General features: G+C 42.4%; 1 protein-coding gene across 2 annotated transcripts in view; it reads left to right on the forward strand.

The window, feature by feature from the left end:
- The first annotated feature begins 3,935 nt into the window (after positions 1-3,935).
- Positions 3,936-13,843, forward strand: part of CD276 (CD276 molecule) — a 43,008-nt gene continuing 33,100 nt past the window's right edge. For both annotated transcript variants that reach the window (XM_060282997.1, XM_035131439.2), the window contains exon 1: positions 3,936-4,093. The gene's annotated coding sequence lies outside the window, so the exon portion shown is untranslated. The remainder of the gene's footprint in view (positions 4,094-13,843) is intronic.

The raw sequence follows: 13,843 nt of genomic DNA on the forward strand, positions 1-13,843 counted from the left end.
GAAGTTCGCAAAGTTCTGATCAAGCAATATCCCATTGCATTTCATAGTTCTTCAGTAAACCACTACAGTGTTAATCCTTCTGTCTTTTATTTATTTATTTAAATACTTTTTTATTGGATTTTACATAAAAAGAGAGAAAAAGAAAAAAAGAAAAAAATTTAAAAAAGAGAAAAGACAAAAACTTTAAGAAAAAGAAAATACAGAGATCTAGAACAATATCATCACGTCTTGTTTCTTCATTGTTCTTCACTTATCTTCCTTACTATTCTTTTATAGTTAACTCATAGCATTTCCAGAATCTTAACTAAACATCAAAAAGATACATCTTAGCTCTCTTATTTATAGATAATTCTTAATCTATTTATATAAAAGGGTGAAGAAAAAATGAAAAGAAGAAACCCATAAAAATAATAAAAAGACATAATTATATTTTTCAGTTTCAGATCTAAACATTTCGGACTTCCTCATTCCCCTTCCTTGAGTTCTTTATAATTCACTAATTATTGCAGTTTCCAACTCTAAAATTACATTCTTTCTTCTAGATTATAACTACTTTTTAACCATTAACCCTTCATACTTCTCTTTACCTTAATTACCCAATATTCTCTACCCTTTAACCCAAAAATATTCAAACTAATTTTCAAAATCTTTTACCCCCTTTATTTATATTTATATTATTAAAATTATTTATATTTATTTTTATTCCTTCAGCCACGTCTGTTCAGCTTTCGCTTTTATAAATCTGTGTGGAATCTTCCTTGTTGAAATTCAAGTTATATTTCTGCTCTCAAGGGCCATAATATTTGAGTAAATGGCAGACTTTAAATTATTATTATTATTATTATTATTATTTGTTATTATTACAACATGTTAGTCGCTTATGACACAAAAAGGTCTCCAAAGAAAATGCTTTGGCTGCACAACTAGCAGCAAACCCCCCATCTCTGTAATCCACTAAAAAGCAAACAAACCTAGCATTGAAAAGGTGTCAGCGATGGTGCCAGGTGAACCTCACTGGGGAGAGAGTTCCACCAATGGGGAGCCGCAATCTGGGGCCTTCTGCACGGAACCCTTTCCCACCCCAGCATTACAGTAGACTGGCCTTTTTGGTGAGCTTTGAGAAATGTTGTGTCTGAATAGCAAGCCACAGATTTCAGTACAGCAAAGAGCTATCTGTGCGGTAGATGGCGATAACGGGGCCTATCTTGATTCTGCATGGGTCAACTGGCAAAGAAGGGAACCACAGTCCAGCCAATGGGAGCCTCTGCAGGGAGGAATCCTTGTGAGATCATTTCAGAAAAAAGGCCTTCCTTACTCACTCGTCAGCAGGAGGCAATAGCAGGCTAACAGCTTCTTTGTCTGCAGACCATGCTTCCTGGTTACTGCCTGCAGCTGTTTCTAGGAGACAGATTTTTTTCAGCAACCTCCCTGTCCTCCCTTCCCAACCGGGGAAAAAATAATAATCAAAGGCATGAATAGGGTGTTTCAAACCCTATCAAATCAAAGGCATGAATAGGGTGTTTCAAATCAGATCATCGCAAAATAATTATTTTATTTTATTTTATTAACTTGTGCAGCACATTCAGTTCTACTCCTGGAAATACTAAGGCAATGCCACACATATAGTCCACTGTGATTGTCTTTCTATTGCAAATCAGGGAAGGGCCAATTTTGACAGATCATGAATTACAACAGCTCTGCAGTGCAGACCCTTGTCATTCTCTCCATATTGCTGGTTAGTGAGCTTGAGAAACAGAGGTTTATTATCTACTATACATTTTGGGAAATGGTTTGTACATTTGCTCCTGATAGGTTCAGCATAGGGTGGGGTGCAACATAAAATAAATTGCAAACGATCAATTTGATAAAACAAATTCCTGGAAATAGTTCGGGTGGTAGAGCATGAGACTCTTAATCTCAGGGTTGTGGGTTCAAGCCCCACATTGGCAAAAAGATTCCTGCATTGCAGGGGGTTGGACTAGATGACCCTGGTGACTCCTTCCAACTCTACAGTTCTATGATTCTGTAACTCATAAAATAATAGGAATTGTCCGCTTAGGATGGGAGTTAGTTGGGGGGGGGGGCAGTTAAATGATTCCCCCCAAAACCAGTCTATAAAATTGTAGCATTAAGCAGATACCATGTATCATACTGTTTCCTCTGACAATCCAATACAGAAAACTGTGGAAACATCACAAATAATCACCAAAATTCAATGGCTTGACTGATTTCCTTGGTTCCAACGGCTAACTCCTCTGGAAAAGGGGAATCCAGGGCTCCCCCTGCCTCCATAATTCCTTACTTTCCCTAAAAAACCAGAGTACTTTCTGTTGGGGATAATTCAGACTGAAATCTGCAGGTGTCAAAAAAGGTTATTTATGTATGTCACTATACTGTGGCCCGTGTTTTGTTAGCTCAAAATTGGAAAATGAGCCAGGTCCCAGCCAACGAATGGCAACTTAAGTTGACAGAATATGCGCAGCTTGCAGACTTTACATACAAAATAAGAGAACAAGAAAAAGAAATGTTTAGAGAAGATTGGAAAACGTTTATTGAATATTTGGGAAATACCGTAACTGTGTGCAGCTGAAAACGCTGGCAGCATTAAGAAAAATTCAACAGTGTAAATAAGTTTTGATGGATGTAATAATGGAATACTGAATGGTATACAGTAGTATAGTTTCTATAAAATATGCAGGGATTTATGGTATGTAAAATGAACCAATAAAAGAGAAGAAGGGAAGTCATGGATATCTTAAGAAAGTAAGAATGAGCACAGTAGCCTACTTTAAAGTGTAAAACAGAAAACTTAATAAAAATTACATACAAAAAAAGAAGAAGACAACATTCCAGTTGTCCTATCATGGGGCACTACCAGGGCCAGATTTAGGGTTGATGAGGCCCCTAAGCTACTGAAGGTAATGGGGCCCTTTATATGTCCAGCTGTCCTTTGTCAACAAAAAATTGTCGCTGTTTTTTGTGTTGAATATATATGGTAATTGATGGACCTAGTAGGTATTCAAAGCCATTCGCACATGCAGAAGGTAGGCACCCTATATATAGAAATGAGCAAACCAGTGATATTTTAGGAAGCAGGCTAGCAGGCAGGGCCCATGACTTACATCATAGCAGCCTACACAACACAAAACACTGTTGCTGTATGTAGGTTCTATTTTATTTTTTATCTTATATTTTGGAAATGCACATCCAGGTTTTTCTTCCCCTTTAAATTTTTTTTGGGGGTCCCCAAGAGAGTGGGGTGCCCAGGTGGCACTGTGGTTAAACCACTGAGCCTAGGGCTTGCTGATCAGAAGGTCGGCGGTTCGAATCCCTGTGACGGGGTGAGCTCCCGTTGCTTGGTCCCAGCTCCTGCCAACCTAGCAGTTCGAAAGCACGTCAAAATGCAAGTAGATAAATAGGAACCGCTACAGCGGGAAGGTAAACGGCGTTTCCATGTGCTGCTCTGGTTTGCCAGAAGCGGCTTTGTCATGCTGGCCACATGACCTGGAAGCTATACGCCGGCTCCCTCGGCCAATAATGCGAGATGAACGCGCAACCCCAGAGTCGGTCACGACTGGACCTAATGGTCAGGGGTCCCTTTACCCTTTAAGAGAGTGGGGCCCTAAGCTATAGCTTGTTTAGCTTTGCATTGAACACTTCGTGGCATCTTCCAGCCTTGCAGCCGGTTGGACGAGATGACCACCCGGAACCCCTTCCCATTATCGGATTCCTTGATTCCATTTGCACGGCAGCAGCAGCCACATGGCGCTCCGGCCCCGAATCAACCCGGAAGCCAGGGGGGCTCGCGCTCCTCTCCCCGCCTCTCGCTCCCCAGGCTCGCTCCCGCGGTCTCCTCCTCCTCCTTCCCCTGGCCGGGAGCCGCGCACCGACCTCTGCCCGCCGGAGGGAGCTGGGGGCGGCTGGGGCGGGGCGGGCAGGCGAGCGAGCGGGGAAGACAGTCCCGGGCCGGCGGCGAGACCCGCCCTGCGCCTCGGGCGCTGCAGAGCGGAGGGCGGAGGACGAGCCGGAGGAACAGTGCGCGCGGCTTTGTCCGAAAGCGGAGTCGCTCCCGGGAAGGACGGACTCTGGCCGAGTAAGTGCCTGCTTGGCTGTTGGTCTGAATGGGGGGTGGGAGGGGGGAGAGAGAGGGAGCGACACCCAGGCGAAAAGAGGCAGACAAACCGCCTTTCTTTCCTTCTTTCGGCCCCTCTTCCCTTCCTCCAAAAGCGCTGCCAAAAAGATCATGGATTCCTGGTGCTGCTGCAAAACTTTTCGTTTTTACTGGGCGTCTTCCCTTGGACTCGCGCACTATCTATCTATCTATCTATCTATCTATCTATCTATCTATCTATCTATCTATCTATCTATCTATCTATCTATCCACAACTCTCTCTCTCTCTCTCCAATGTTACCCACAGGGGTGCCAACTTGAATAAAATATTGGGGTGGGGGAGAGAAGATAAGCCCTGCCCCACATACTGTAATCGATTACAAGACGCACACTCCCATTGGAATGCCAATGCCCATTAACTTGGGCGGGAGGCCCCCCTCAAATATTTTATTTGGGGGGGGGGCAAAGGCACATTGGTCGCTAGGAATTGGCTCAGAGGGAGGGAGGGTGTGTGTACAATGTTACCTAGACCCAGAGAGCATACCTATTGAAGTGAAGGAACCTGGTAAAATTAGGTTCCTTGATTTCAATAGGTCTACTTTAGGCAGGACTTAGATTGGATGCCAGCCAGTTTACTTCATATATGCCATTTGCCAGCTGCTTAGGATACCTCTTTTAAAAGGGGGAAAATCTGAGGCAGGATCGATCAATGTTTTAAACAAACAGCTTTATTTTGCTGCTTCTGCCTTGATAATACAGGACTGTTCTGCCTCAACTTTTTTTGTATCTTCTGACCAACAGTTGAGAATGGCCAATACAGAGGGCACTTCTATGCCTGCTTAAGTCAACCCTGTAGGATGCAGTCAGGTCTACCGGTACTTCTGAGTAAAGTAGCACAGCATTGCCCTGCAAGGCACGGTGTGTGTGTGTTTATAGCTGTATTTGCTCAGCCACCCCTCCCTTTGCAAGTGGGTGAGTGGCGCTTTCAAACAAGAAAGATCTACCTCTCTGCCAACATTGCTGCTCTGATCAATTATTAAATTAACAAAATCAAATGGATCTGTGGCACACAGAGATTGACTGAAAAGAAATGGTGGCAGTGTTGGTCAAAATATGGTTTTGTGGTTTTGTGTTTGAACTATAAGTCCTTCCGGACGAGGTATTTGCTGACTGTTCATTTTTGTTTGTGGGGAAGTTAGACGACATTCTATCATGCAATAGTAATCTCATGCTTCCCAGAACACCCCCCCCATCTTGTCACTTCCCTTATCACAGAAAGTCTGAATATATATATATATATATATATATATGGAAGAAGGTTTGTTGGACAAGAGCTCCACATCAATTTTATTTGTGTAACCTGAATATATTTTTTTTGTGGGGTGGGGACTCTGCAGTAATATAGTCCAAGTGTTTCCTAAATTGTGGTACGGCTGCCCCCAAGGGTATACAAAAGGGTTTTTAATGGTACAGAGTATTTGCCCTAGTCTAGATAAAATAATATTATTAAAACTACCCCCAAATTATCTTTGCTTGAGAAGGCACATGCAGGTAAGACTAAACCTTCAAAAGCTGTACGTAGCTACCGCAAGTTTGGGGAACATTGCTGTAGCGCTCTGGACTTTTGAAACGGGCATCGTTTGTTTCTGTATGACAGGGATGTCCAACCGGTCGATCGCGACCTACTGGTTGATTGCAGGGTGTCCCTGGTTGATCCCCCCCGGTTGATCGCTCAACAACTTTGATGAAGCTTCCCCCCAAAAAGCTCAACAACTCTTGTCAACCCAATGAGTAGATCACTGCCAGTTTTTTTTATAAAAAAAATAGTGGGAGTAGATCACAGTCTCTTGAAAGTTGGGCGTGCCTGCTGTTCTTCCCCATCCCCAGTTTGAGGATCTGAAACAAGTATGTTATCACTTCTTGGGGATGACTAAACAACTGCTCATCAGTGGTTCCCAAGCTTTTATTTTTCCAGTTGCCACTTGAAAACTGCTTAATGGTTTTTCTGCCTGTTGTAGCAATTGTAAAGTGCTCTGCTTGATGATGTGGGATTTTCTAATTGTATTATGTTTCTAATTGTATTATGTTTGCTTCTTTTATTTTGAATCCCACATAATTTGGATCACAGTACAATAAAAATACAGTACAGTGGTACCTCCGTTTAAGTACACAATTGATCCTAGAAGTCTGTACTTACCCTGAAGCGTACTTAACCTGAAGCGAACTCTCCCATTGAAAGTAACGGAAAGTGGAGTAATCCGTTCCAGACGGGTCCGCGGAGTACTTAAACCGAAAGTACTCAAACCGAAGTGTACTTAAACCGAGGTATGACTGTACTGTACAGGAAACAAAAGAAGTTATAAGAATACAATTAAACATCAGCATGCATATTCAATCACAAATCCACAGAAATGCTGCGGACCAGATGAAGGAAGCTCACAGGCTGCTGGTGGCTCATGGACCACAGTTCGGAAACCACTGCTTTAAAACCTTTTTGACATTAATCCCAACAGCCACACACGCCCCTAAACTGTGTGCACTTATTTTTGCAACCCTGACAGAGCATGCAAATTAAAGCTGCAGCCATATACATAATTATGTCTCAGTAATTTCTGCTGATTTCAGTTATTTATTTTAACGTATATATAGAGCATTACCACCCCACTCTTCAGCTGAAAAGGCTCCCAGTGTGGCTTGCAGAAGATGAGTAACATACAAGCTTTTTCTGCCCATAGGTTGGCAATCTAAAAGACACGACACAAAAGAAAAAAGGGATGGAGAGGGAAGAGGAAAATGAACAAACTCCAGTGGCAATTATTACCTGGCAGTACTTATAAAAAGCCAGCTTGGATGGAACAGTTCAGGGAGAAGAGAAGCCCCAATGGAATTGGCCCCCTAGCCTACTTGGTTGAGTGTGCTTCCCATTTTTTCTTCCTGCTATGGCCATGATGGCAGCTACCATTTTAGGTGTAGGGAAAGGTTTTGAGCTCAGTGTTTGAGCACCTGCTTCACATGCAGTTCGAGGTTAAATCCATTTCCTCAACTCCAAGAAGAAAGTCCAGGTGTTGTGAAATACTTGCTTTGGCCAAAACACGGAAAAGATGTTGCTAACCAATACAGAGCTGAACAGCATGGCATACGGTATATATAGGATAACAAACTAAGTACATTAGGATTAAATGCTAGTTTGGAAACCCTACAATTTTAAAAGGCCAAGGGAGTGACCACCTGTGCAATGGGTGATGAATAATAATAATAATAATAATAATAATAATAATAATAATAATAATATACCCTGCCCATCTGGTTGGGCTTCCCCAGCCACTCTGGGTGGCTCCCAACAGAATTAAAAGCACAATAAAACATAAAACATTAAAAACTTCCCTAAACAGGGCTGCCTTCAGATGTCTTCTAAAAGTCAGTTGTTTATTTCCTTGACATCTTGTGCTTCCTTTGCATCAAGCAAACAACAGAGAATGCCAGAGAGAATTTGAAGAGACGTCTACCCAAAGATGGACGTGAAACACTGTCGAAGAGGAATAAATGTGGTTCCCACATCTGAAACAGAGCGAGTGTTGCATAGTGGCTAGGTCAGTCTTCCCCATTCTGGTTACGTCCCAAGTGTTGTTGGGCTTCCAGCAGACCCGGTCAACAAGATCACTGGTCAAGGGTGATGGGATTTGCAGTTGGAAACATCTGAAGGTAACCAAAGGGGGAACCCTGGGCTAGCAAGTGTGTTGATGAGCGTGGTGTTGACAATGCTGCAGATGACAGATCTGAAGAACTGGGTACCACTTTGGGGGATGTTTCTGATGTCACCCAATGGATGTAAGTACTCTGTTGGTGACTAATGCAAGAGGCTGTACTGTTGGGAAGCACAAGAGCTGGTTTGCAACCACCCCAGTCCAGCCTACAGAGGAGACCAACCAGCTCTTTACTTGGTTACAGCGATGAACACCCTCCCCCCATTCAATTACTGATAGAAGCATCATATTGCTTTACTGTTTTGGAGAATCGAGCCTCGAGTGTGTAGTGTTGCCTGGAAGATGTAGATGGTTGCAACAGTGCTGGGAAGTTTTAATTGTGGCCCTGGGCTTCCAGCCAGAGTAGTGGTGTTCCAGGATGACTGATGCTCAGGGCAAGTCAACATTAAATTGTGGGTGCTCTGGAAACAGTCTCGCCTCCCCTCCCTTCACACCAGGGCTTAAGAACATCAGGACCAAATTCACCCCCCCCCACACACCTGCAATCTTCTCTATCTGGACCTCTGATTTGGGCTACACCCCTTCTTCCTAGAATACACATTTCACTCTGAGAAATGTTGCACCCCAAGAGGTTCTGTTTGTGTGTGTGGGGGGGGGGGGCTGGCTGGAATGTATCTATGAACTCTAAACTCTGATAATCAGGGTGGATTTGATTTAAATCAAATAAATTTAAATAATGATTTAAATCACTAGTCAGTAAGAAAGACACTCTTGCTGGTATAATCTTAATATTTACAACCAGATGAAGGTTTCATTTTAGGAATAATAATTTTTCAGAGTAGTTTTTATAGTTACATCAAAAATTACTGATTTGGTTATACTATTAGAAATACATTGACAGATAATGGCATTATTGTGAGGTTTAATAAGTTAACTGTTTATATTAGCACAACTTTTCTGCTGTACTTTATTGGAAGGAGAAAAATAATCATTTCCTGAATAACAATTTCCTTAAAAAACAACGTAGACTGAGTTTCAGCAAACAGGAAAAACTTATTTTCTGATGAATAGCCTTTGGACTGTAACGTAACTTAAATAGAAAACTATCTTTAGAAAAAAAATTCCTCCAAAAGCATTTAATTTTTAAAATCCGATTTAAATTTTTTAAAAAATCTGATTTTTAAAAAATAAAAATAATAATTGATTTTTATCCGCCCTGGTGATAATAGAATCATAGAACTATAGAGTTGTAGAGTTGGAAGGGACCCCCTAGGGTCATCTAGTCAAACCCCCTGCAATACAGGAATCTCAGCTAAAGCATCCATGACAGATGCCTCTTTTCTTGTCTGGATGAAGGACAGAGGTGTATGTAGAACTGTACAGAGGTTTAATCTGTTACTCCATGCACTTTCACCTTTCGCCATGCCTGCCACTGAACCCTGGAAGTTTGCCCAGAAGGCAACATAGCCCCATACTGCAAATGTATTCCCTCCAGTGGCTGTATAGAGTTTCAGGCTCTCTAGAGTTTTCCCCATCTGTGGCTGGAGATGTGAGGCATTGATCCTGGAACCTTTTGCATGCAAAACCCGTCTTCTGCTACTCCCAAGTAGGCCTGTGTCTGCAACAGGATTGTAGCAGCACACTGGACTTTACTTTGATTTGAGTAGTGCTGCTGCTGCAGCTTCCTTCCTCGTTTCTTTCTTGCCTCCATCTCCCTGTCTGCTGAAAGAAACAGAACTTTCAGTGGCCAGAAGTTTGAAGGCACTTTCTTCTGCTTAGCAGAACACGGCTGGGTGGGCAATGACAAAAATATAGCAGGCTTGGTAGGGAGTTCTCCCTCTTTTTGAGAAGGGACACTTGGGAGGATAGCTTCAAAGAGATCACTTGTTCTTTAGAGGTGGGGAACTTGTGGCTCTCCAGACTTTGTTGAGCTACCATCTCTGACCATTAGCCATGCAGCCTGGGACGGATGGGAACTAGAGTCCAGCCAATCTCAATTTAGGGCTCTATTCAATTTAGCAAAGCCCAGTAACAAACTCACAACCAGGGTAGGTATCATTTGGGTCCTTGGGCTAATGCCCCTCAATAGCCCAGCAATTGCCTTCTCCTTCAGCCACTTCTGTGCCCTGTCATTTTCTCACATTTTCAAGGCAAAATCAATACGTTACTTTTCCAATAGGTTGCATCCCTATTTATTTCCCCGGAGGATCTGAAGCACACCCGCACAAATTTGATCTCTCCTTGTGGCTTTCAGTAGAAGCCTCCAGCAATAACTTCTTCCTCCTTTAACCCCCCCCCCCCCCAAAAAAAACTTAAGACCAGCTCTTTGAGTTAGGTAATATGCCGTGTTGTAATTTTATACAGTTGAATTGAATTCCTCACACCCCTCTGCTTTATGGACCAGTTCTGGGAGAGCTTGCTGCCCTTTCCTTAGCCATCTGGTTGTGTTGTCTGCAGAGTTAAGATATCTAGTGTGTTGGGGGCATGGAGATGACTTCATCCAGTAACCCTCAAGCATTTCGGACTTGACAATTACAGTGGTGTGTTGGCGAGGAAAGGCAAAACCAGGAGAACTCTTGGAGGAAGAGGCTGCAACATCATATGGCTTAAAATATAAACACAGACAAGCTTTTATAAATAGATACTTCCAGGGTTTATATGAAAATAAATACACCCGCCACAATGAGAATCATAATTAGAGTGCCAGGAATCTGTGGGGAAAGGGCAGTAGCTAGAATTAGGCAAGTCTTTGATAGTTGTCTGCGTTTTGTAGAATGTCTAAGGGATCTTCCCAGACGGGGACACCTAGACCAAGTTTTTGACTTACCAGCTGAGGATTTTGCCGACAAGCTCCCCCCAAACCAACTAAACTCCTCCACCGCCATTCTTTTTATATATACCCTGCCCACCTGACTGGGCTACCCCAGCCACCCTGGGCGGCTTCCAACAAAATATAAAGGAACAAAACAAAACAAAACATCAAACATTAAAAGCTTCCCTATACCTTGGTTCCCAAACGGCTTAGTTGACGAATAAATTGGCTCCCGAATGCCACAAACCTGGAAGTAAGTGTTCCGGTTTGCGAATATTTTTCGGAAGCCAAATGTCGGCATTTTTTCCGGGGCCAATCAGAAGCCGCGCCTTGGTTTTCAAACGTTTTAGAAGTTGAAAGGACTTCCAGAATGGATTGAGTTCGAGAACCAAGGTACCACTGCACAGGGCTGCTTTCAGATGTCTTCGGTTGTATAGTTGTTTATGTCCTTGACATCTGATGGGAGGGTGTTCCACAAGGTGGGTGCCACTACCGAGAAGGCCCTCTGCCTGGTTCCCTGTAACTTCGCTTCTCACAGTAAGGGAACTGCCAGAAGGCCCTCGGAGCTGGATTTCAGTGTCCGGGCTGAAAAATGGGAGTGGAGACACTCCTTCAGGTATACAGGACTTTAAACATCAGCACCAACACTTTGAATTGTGCTTGAAAACATGGCTTTCCCCATGGCTTTCCCCAAAGAGCCATGGCTTTCCCCAAAGAATCGTGGGAGCTGTAGTTTGTAAAGGGTGCTGAGAGTGGTTAGGAGACCTTCCTCAGAAATCTATAATTCCAGAGTTGCTTGTAAAGAGGGACTGATTGTTAAACCACTTTGGGAATTGAACCTGTTTGGTCACTCTTTGGTTATTTAGCACATTTATATTTCACATTTCTTATGCAATAATAAGTCACTTCCTATTCTCTGGGGTGGAGGCTTTAATGGCCCGTTTCATTTGCATTTGCCCCGCTTTCCTGTTTATTCAAAACGCACACAGAGAAATGTTTACGTAGATACAAATCAGAGGAAATCAGTAATTAAAGTCCCCCTTCCAAGGGGAATAAGAACTGCCCAATTAAAAGGCAATTAATTGGTAATACCATTGCTGCTCTGAAGAGGATACAGTTAGTGACAGAATAAACTCATGGAGGAAGTTTCTAATTAATAGTGTAGAGGATATTTCATGGCAGAATAATCTCAAAGAGGAAGCTTATAATTAATGGTGTAGGAGACCTTTGAATGGAATTTGCCTCAAAGTCAACACCATGGTGGATCTTGGCATGGAGGTGAGCAGTCATGGACATTGTAGCTATATTGCGGTAAGTTTTATGAGGATCTGCTGTGTTAATTCTGTTTCCAGTTGACTGTATGAAAGTTAGCAATATGGGCTCTTGGGCTGAAAGCAACATTGACCACCTTCCTTAGGTTTTGACATAATACCATCTACATTTCTTGAGGGGAAGATAATAGAATCATAGAGTTGGAAGAGACCACAAGGGCCATCCAGTCCAACCCCCTGCCAAGCAGGAAACACCATCAAAGCATTCTTGACATATGCCTGTCAAGCCTCTGCTTAAAGACCTCCAAAGAAGGAGACTCCTTTGGAGTCAGAATACACAGGGTAAATCCTTTAAAAGAGGCCCCGTGGATACACAGTACACATTTTCCACGGGGCCTCTTCTAAAAGACTCACCCTGTACATTGTAATTTAACGTTGCATACCTCTGGGTCTGCTTAAGATGAAAATTTTGTCTGATGCATTACTTCTTCTTTTTTATGTCCTGTTAATGTGCATGTTTGCATAGCCCTGATTACTGCTTTGTACAGTGGAACCTCGGTTTATGAACACCTCGGTTTATGAATTTTCGGTTTATGAACACCGTGGACCCATCTGGAACGGATTAATTCATTTTCCATTACTTTCAATGGGAAAGTTCGCTTCGGTTTATGAACGCTTCAGTTTATGAACAGACTTCCGGAACCAATTACACCCATGCTTCAGTTTATGAACGCTTCAGTTTAAGTACTCTGCGGACCCGTCTGGAACGGATTAATCCACTTTCCATTACTTTCAATGGGAAAGTTCGCTTCAGTTTATGAACGCTTCAGTTTAAGTACTCTGGAACGGATTAATCCACTTTCCATTACTTTCAATGGAAAAGTTCGCTTCAGTTTATGAACGCTTCAGTTTATGAACAGACTTCCGGAACCAATTGTGTTCATAAACCGAGGTACCACTGTATTTGAAAGTAAATTAATGATTTATTGGTTGAATGACAACAAGTATGCTAATTGAGACAACAGCTTCCACAATTTCTGGCATAGCTGTTTAATGAAAGCCTTACTCTTGATTTGCCATCTGGATCAACCCAGAGAATAAATTTGGGATTTTCTGTATTGGAAATACATCTAAAAAGAGGGGGAAAATGTTTTAAGATTTCTGTTACTGTATGTATTCTGTTTACGATTTTTATTGTTTGTTGTAGCTCAGGGCTAAAGCAGCTAAATTTGATGCCCTTTTAAAATGTGGGGTCTTTGGGGGAGGGGGTGTTGTCTTTATATTGATTATATATTTTGTGGTTTTATATTTTGATTTTGTTCTGTGAACTACCCTGAGACCTCTGGGTATAGGGCAGTATATAAATTCAAATAATAATAATAATAATAATAATAATAATAATAATAATAATAATAATACCAAACTGCTATAATATGGAGTCACTGCAGTTGACTGTGTCTTTTGTACAGGATTTGAAAGGGCATTCACATGCTCCTGGGCACGTGCTTAACTGTGTGTTTTCAGATATGGGAGTGCCCTGAGGCATTACAGGGGGGAAAAGAAACCGTCATCCTGTATGATGATAGCATTGGTGTGGCTGCTGGCCCACAAACTGCTCTGTGGTTGAGTCACAGAATCACATAGTTCTAGAGTTGGAATGACCCCAAGAGGAATCACAACTAAAGAGTCCCTGACACATGGCCATACAATCTCAGTTTATAAACCTCAAGGAAGGAGAGTCTACAACCTCCCAAGGAAGACCGTTCCACTGTCCAACAGCTCTTGCTGTCAGAAAAGTTCTCGCTGATGTTTAGCCAGAATCTCCTTTCTAGCCTACTTCAGGTCCTAGCCTCTTAGAGTAGGAGAAAACAAGCTTGCTTTTCCATGTGACAGCCCTTTAGATATTTGGCTATCAGATCTCCTCTTAATCTTCTTTTTTTCCAGG

Source organism: Zootoca vivipara, chromosome 14 (genome assembly GCF_963506605.1).
Source record: "Zootoca vivipara chromosome 14, rZooViv1.1, whole genome shotgun sequence".
Lineage (NCBI taxonomy): Eukaryota > Metazoa > Chordata > Lepidosauria > Squamata > Lacertidae > Zootoca > Zootoca vivipara.